Raw genomic sequence first — 7,135 nt, forward strand, 5'->3', positions numbered from 1 at the left:
TCCAGTATGAAATGTAAGACAAGATCTTGAGAAAATATGTCACCGAAAATGTTCCTTTGTCAAGACTTTAGAGGTTTTTTTTTTAAATAGACTATAGACTTTATTGAATCTGCGACAAAGACATGCTAAAATTAGATTACGTAAGGGTCGAATGCATCTAATGAATATACATGATTTAAGGACGTCATAGCCGACCTAGTACCTAATATACTTCCTTTTTCTGACGAATTCAGTGTGGTGAAGACTTGTTGAGCGGACGAGCATAAAAGCCTGAAGATTATCAAAACAAAGGTGTAAAATCATCAACAGGTAAGTAGATATGATAAGATATGTAAACGGATTCGTAGTTTGTATATATTTAATCAAGACAAACGATATCTTATGATTAAATCCACTATAAACGCTATCTTTGTTGTCTGTTGCATTGTCACGTATGTTTAATCATGACGTCATTGGTTGGTATTACCCAAAGCTTCCCTGAACGCTAACAATGCTTTCGTGGTGTTTTGTCCGGCTATCACGTTCTGCCGTCAAATTTTAAAACCGTAATTAAACGATTTACATAACATAAATGAGATAATACGTAGGATGGAAGCCATTTAAGAAAAAAAAAGTAGTTTCACTATAACTTTTTAGAACTGAAAGCGAAAATGAAAAAATCTGGGATTACCATGGCAAGCCATAGTGAGATTAGGTCCTAAATAACATTAGAAATATGTTTAAAATTCTTAATTAATGTTCTTATATTCATATAGTAAGCATATTTTTCTAATAAAATAGATTTTTTATAATATATAATTAAATCATTTTCTAACACTAATAAAGGTGTGTAGTGGCATAACATGTTATAATTTTTCGTTGCACAATAGTGAGATCAGTTGAAATTTTAGTGAGTTGTGGTAAAAAAAAGTGAGATTTTTTTCTCTAAATAAGTGAGACATTTAAAACAAATATAATACTGCATCTAGCATGGTATTATCTCATTTATATTTTTTTCTGTAGGAGGGAAGAAAACAACAATATGTGATGAATAGGAAATGGGGGTTCTACGCCACTTTATCCCTCCCTCCATATTTATAGTAAATCCCTCCCTGGCGGGATGGATCAGTGAGGGACCAGTGAGGGATGAGGGACTGACCCCATGACCTTGTGAGGGATGAGGGACTGACCCCATGACCTTTCATAAGAATTCCCTCTCAAAGGGTTCTGCATAAAATCCGTCCCTCACTCTACATTTATAGTAAATCCCTCCCTGACGGGGGGACCAGTGAGGGATGAGGGACCATGTTATCTTTAGGGCGGTTTCGGGTTTTCCAGTACATATAGGGTCCCTCCAATAGGTATATATAGGGATCCCTCACTGACGTGATGGACCAGGTTATTTTTAGTCTGGTGTAGGTTTTTTTCCATGTATATACATCTACATTGAAGATGACATGTCCAAACTTGCATCATTCCTTTAGATAGATCCCCTCCACACATTCCTTTAGATAAAAATAGATAAAAACATGTTCAAACTTGCGATAGTCTCGGTTAGATAAAAGGGGAGGTTGCACCTTACGATGCCATATCCTTCCCTATGACATCACCGGTGACCTGTTTCGGCGTTATTTTAAGAACAGACGGTTTTGTCCATATTATGATATCGTAGTGAGCTGAGGGACCAGGGTGTTGAAGTTGTACACACAACAGACAGCTTTTGAGAAAAATAGTGAAAACCAGTCGAGCGTCTCTTTACCTGTAGAGCGCCATCATCTCGCTGTCAGTTAAGGTGTATACATCTTTATTATACCTTCTGTTAAAATCTCGTAATCTGATTGGTTGAGAAAGATGTGAACATTTTCAATGTTACTTGCTCGTTTTACAAAGATAAATAAGACAGGGTGACATTCCAAAAAATATCACATGCGCCAAACGTAGCGTGCACGGTTCGTCCCAGTGCCAGGGTGTTATCAAATCACATTCATGGTTGGTTCATTCGACAACTGTTGAGATGAAGTCTTGGTTTATGTCAAATCAACACAAGAACCTTTAAAAATGGTGAAGTGCTGAAACACCTAAACATGACACTCGGTATAATAAAATAAAAATCACTTTCACATTGAGCTATTTGCTGCATCTGTGCTGCTTTTCCTGCTCCTCCTAAATCTTATTGACTCCTCCTCCTCCACCTATCCCCTATAAAAGGCCGAGGCCAACTGTAGTGCTTATAGACCTTTGCTTGTTTAAAATTGTCATTCGTTGCAGTTAATACGCTCTCATAAACTACTGATATCTAACTCTATGGTACCGACATGTACAGTGAAAATCTTTACTTGTTATCCTTCAGATATCCATCAAATTGTGACATAGATCTTGAAACAACTGTTCTGTACAAGTTTACACATGACAACGTGCCTATGTGGGTGCCCATGATGTCCGTTTGTCTGTCCTTACTTCGGAAATGTATTTGGTATTCAATAAAACAAACATTATGATACACATATGGTACTACTCACCGCTTGACTGTCCCTGGTCTGGATCATTGCCAGTCCTTTGTCGTTGGGTTTTCGATGGACCTGTAAGTAAAACAGTGTTTTATAATAATAATAAATAATGATAATTCGAGGTTCTTATATAAAGCTTTATCACAACATACTTCGTAGGTCGTCTTAAAACGGTTAACACATTATTATCCGTGGTTATAGGGCGTTTGCAACCAACCAATATCGTTCTCAACTCCATGGCGAGCATGCAGCTGGTGCTGCCATTTCGGCGCTCACAGCTAGCATTCTACGATTCTAGCACTGCCCAACAACGTACTCATCTACGGCTGAGTAGACTGGAACAAGCGGAGTAAAGTATTGTGCTCAAGGATACAATACAGTGCCGTGCCGTGCCGTGCCTCGAACTCGCAACCCTTCGGTCACGATCCCGGCGTCCTACCACTAGACTACCGCGCCTCCTTATGAATCACATGAAATCATAGTTATAAGACTATGTAATTTTCTGCCTAGAAATGTAGTGAGTATGCGATTATGTATCATACATTACAAGTTGTCATTTCAAATTTTCAATTCTGTCAAATATGGTCTTATTTCGACGTCACACGTGTTTAGAATATCGTAATTGATGACGTACATTCTTACACCCATTCATTGCGAACATTGCCATTTGCACATGAAAACTTTTACAAGACAGTAAACGCCAAAATTCCACTCATATAATATATCAGCTCCAGGTTGAAATCCTCCCTGCCATATCAGCTCAATAGGCGAATCAACACTTCGCTAAAAGATGATGTAAGCGGCCCCAGGAAAAAAAATCGGTTAAAAATCGTAGCCTTGTTCTGGTCACGATGTAAGCATAATTGTCGCCGTATTTCCTGATTCTTTGGTATCATTTTATAGAACATTTTTAACTTGCCCTTCGGGCAGGTGATCTTCGTCCGTCCGTCCGTCAGTCAACTTTTCCTTTAAAACGCTACTTGTCCCGAACCGCCCAGTAGATTTGGACTAAATTTAGTTTGGAGCATCCTTAGGTCAAGGGGACTCAATTCTGTAATATGAAAAGGCAAAGCCTTAAAAGAGCGTAGCTTTTGTTGGTCTGTTATATTTACTGATTCAGAATACTGCTTTCAGAATGAGATTTTCAGATAGGATAAACTTTATTTAAAGTCGGCAAGTCGAGGAATAACAATAAAACACAAGGTCTAACGAGATTAAGACCGACATAACAATAGGGGAGACCGAGCCAAGTTCGGCCCATTTTTATTTAAGTCCGTTCTGGGAAAATATGGCAGCACGTCTGTTTTTGAACATTATTTAACTTTTCCTGTCAGATGATCGGATGGCCGAACGAGCCCCGCCCTGGGTCAAGTTCAGACAGGCATTTGGGTAAGTTCGACCCCCATTGAAATCAGCTTAATTATGACGTCATAAAGCATGCAACGTCAGATTTTACCGCCAATTTTATGACTGTTATGTGTTACATGGGCCGAACTTGCCACGGTATCATTGGCATGAGCGAGATAATGATTTTCTTTCTACTAAACTGCTAAGATCCTTAATGTAAATAATAGCTCAAAAACAAAATTATCAGGGGTGGCCGAGCTTGCCCCGGTCTCCCGTATGTTGATTTGTTTGTTTAGTTTAAACATATCTAATTGCCAAGCAAATGGATTGGGCACAAGTTATTAAACTTATATTAAGCCCTTTCCCAGCAAATTACAAGCACATATTTACAATAGTACAAGATGTCAGACTTAATTAATATACATATATGCACTATTTCATACACAATTTTTTGTATCATTGATGATTGATAAAATGTATTCACAATATAACTTTTGCATCAATGACGCCGTTTTCTTCCAGTCAAAGCTAAAGTAGATATTTGTTCGTGTGCGTAAATCATATGACGGGTTAATGGCGCAGTGGATAGTGCACTCGTCTTCACCAAGATGGCCGGATTCAATCCCAGTCCCCAGGCCCAAAAAAAAAAAATTGAGCTGAGTTTAGAAAAAAGTGCTTATTACATATTTGACCACAAAAGAACACATTGTAATACTTTGATGTAACTGAGATTGTCGTTATATCGATATGTAGTCTCAATTCCTGTTCCACCATGAAACACCGGATTGAATGTCAAATTTTGTAACTATCACCGAGGTTTAACAGGTAATGATGCCAAAGAAAATTAAACAGTTTCTGTCTGTAATTAGTTATAAATCGGTACGCGTTGTGAAAAAAGGCTTTGAACTCGGGTTGGTTGTCTGCAAAATTATTGTTGATTTGACATAAACGCATTATTCATTGTTTCTTTAATGAGTGGTAATGCACAAAGAAAGTGTTAATAATTTCGTTTATATTCTCACCAAGCTGAAATTAAAAAGCTGATTTAGATGATAAAAACAAATGTAAACGTTTACGTATCGGTTTAATGCTGCTCTTTTTGAAGAGATCTCTCGGTAAACATATCAACAGAACCTGGCTGATGACAAAAAGGATCTTCAGAAAATATCCACATTTTTAGCTCACCTGGCCCGGTGTCCGTCCGTCCGTCGTCCGGCGTCAATATTTTACTTTAAACAATTCGTCTCAATAACCAAAAGGTCTAGGGTGATGATATTTGGCCAGTAGCATGCTGGGATAAAGGGCTACCAAGTTTGTTCAAATGAATGACTTTGACCTACTTTCAAGGTCACAGGGGTCAAATGTCTTAAAATCTTCAAACGACTTCTTCTCAATAAGCGCAGGGTACTGATATTATGTGTATTATACTGGGATGAAGGGCTACCAAATTTGTTCAAATTAATGACCTTGACCCACTTTAAAGGTCACAGGGGTCAAATGGCTTTACATCTTCAAACAACTTCTTCTCAATATCCAAAATGCCCAGGGTACTGATATTGGGCATTTATCATGCTTGGATGAAGGGCTACCCAGTTTGTTCGAATGAATGACCTTGATCCACTTTTAAGGTCACGTGGGTCAAATGTCGTAAAATCTTCTAACGACTTTTTCTCAATGATCATAAGGCCCAGGGTGTTGATGTTAGGCCTGTATCATGCTGGGATGAAGTGCTACCAAGTTTGTTCAAATGAATGACCTTGACCCACTTTCAAGGTCACAGAGTTGAAATGTCTTAAAATCTTCAATAACTTCTTCTCAATAACCAAAAGGCCCAGGGTACTGATATTGGGCCTATTGCATGCTGGGATGAAAAGCTACCAAGTTTGTTCAAATGAATGACCTTGACCCACTTTCAAGGTCACAGATGTCAATTATGTTTTAAACCTTTTAACAACTTCTTCTGAATAACCAAGAGGCCTAGGATAATGCCAGTAACATGCTGGGATGAAGGACTACCAAGTTTGTTCAAATGAATGACCTTGACATATATCCAAGGTCACAGGGGTCAACTAAACAACTTAAAAAACTAAAAACGACTTCTTAATAGGCAAATGGGTTTGAAGAAGGGGAAATGGAGGTAAAACCTTTCAAATCTTTCTTCTATTGTAGGAATTAAGTGATTTCATCCCAATTTTGTCTGGAACATCTTTGGGCCAAGGAGACTCAATTTTGTATAAACGGTGGGTTTGGACCCACTGGGGGCAGAGTTGCGGGGCCCAATAGGGAAAATAAAGGTAAAACCTTCGAAATCCTTCTTCTATCGTAAGGATTAAGGGATTTTATCCTAATTATGTCTGAAGCATCCTCGGGCAAATGGGACTCAATGTTGTATAAACGGTGGGTGTTGACCCCCTGGGGGCAGAGTGGTGGACCGAATAGGGGAGAAATAGAGGTAAACCTTTAAAATCCTTCTCCTACTATTGGGTTTGAGGGATTTTATCCTAATTTAATCTCAAGCATCCTTGGGCCATGGGGACTCAGTGCTGTATAAACAGTGGACATGGCCCCCTAGGGGCAGAGGGCTTGGGCCGAATAGGGGAAATAGAGGTAAAACCTTTCAAATCTTCTTCTACTGTAGCAATTCAGGGATTTCATCCCAATTTTGTCTGGAACATCTTTGGTGAAGTGGACTCAATTTTGTATAAATGGTGGGTTTGGACCCACTGGGGGCACAGTTGCGGGGCCACATAGGGAAAATAAAGGTAAAAACCTTCGAAATCCTTCTACTATCGTAGGGATTAAGGGATTTTATCCTCATTTTGTCTGGAGCATCCTCGGGCAAATGGGACTCAATTTTGTATAAACGGTAGGTGTGCCCCTCCCCCCCCCNCTGATTTCATCCCAAATTGGTCTGGAGCATTGTTGCGTCAAGGGAACTGAAGGTTGTATAAAGGGTGGATGTGGACCCCGAGGGAGCAGAGTTGCGGGGCCCAATAGGGAAATTAGCGGTAATAAACTAGAACATCCTTAGACCAAGGGACTTAATTTTGTTTAAACGGTGGGTGTGGCCCCCCTGGGGTCAGAGAGGTGGGGCATCATTGGGTGAAGTGGACTCAATTATGTACAAATGAATGGTAGGCGTGGCCCTCCTGGGGCACAGCCCAATTGGGGAAATAGAGGTAAAACCTTTAAAATCCTTCGTCTCCTGTTGAGATTAAGGGATTTTATCCTTATTTGGTCTCGGGCATCCTTGGGCAAAGGGGGACTAAATTTTGTATAAACGGTGGGTGTGACCCCCCCCC

The 7,135-nt window shown here is 39.5% G+C and overlaps 1 long non-coding RNA gene across 1 annotated transcript in view; it reads left to right on the top strand.

The window, feature by feature from the left end:
• The first annotated feature begins 220 nt into the window (after positions 1-220).
• The window catches only part of LOC110456330, a 19,597-nt gene continuing 12,682 nt past the window's right edge, over positions 221-7,135 (top strand). The window contains exon 1 of the long non-coding RNA XR_002463576.1: positions 221-309. This is a non-coding gene — a long non-coding RNA (uncharacterized LOC110456330). The remainder of the gene's footprint in view (positions 310-7,135) is intronic.

This window comes from Mizuhopecten yessoensis, unplaced genomic scaffold, assembly GCF_002113885.1.
Source record: "Mizuhopecten yessoensis strain PY_sf001 unplaced genomic scaffold, ASM211388v2 scaffold8677, whole genome shotgun sequence".
In the NCBI taxonomy this organism is placed as follows: domain Eukaryota; kingdom Metazoa; phylum Mollusca; class Bivalvia; order Pectinida; family Pectinidae; genus Mizuhopecten; species Mizuhopecten yessoensis.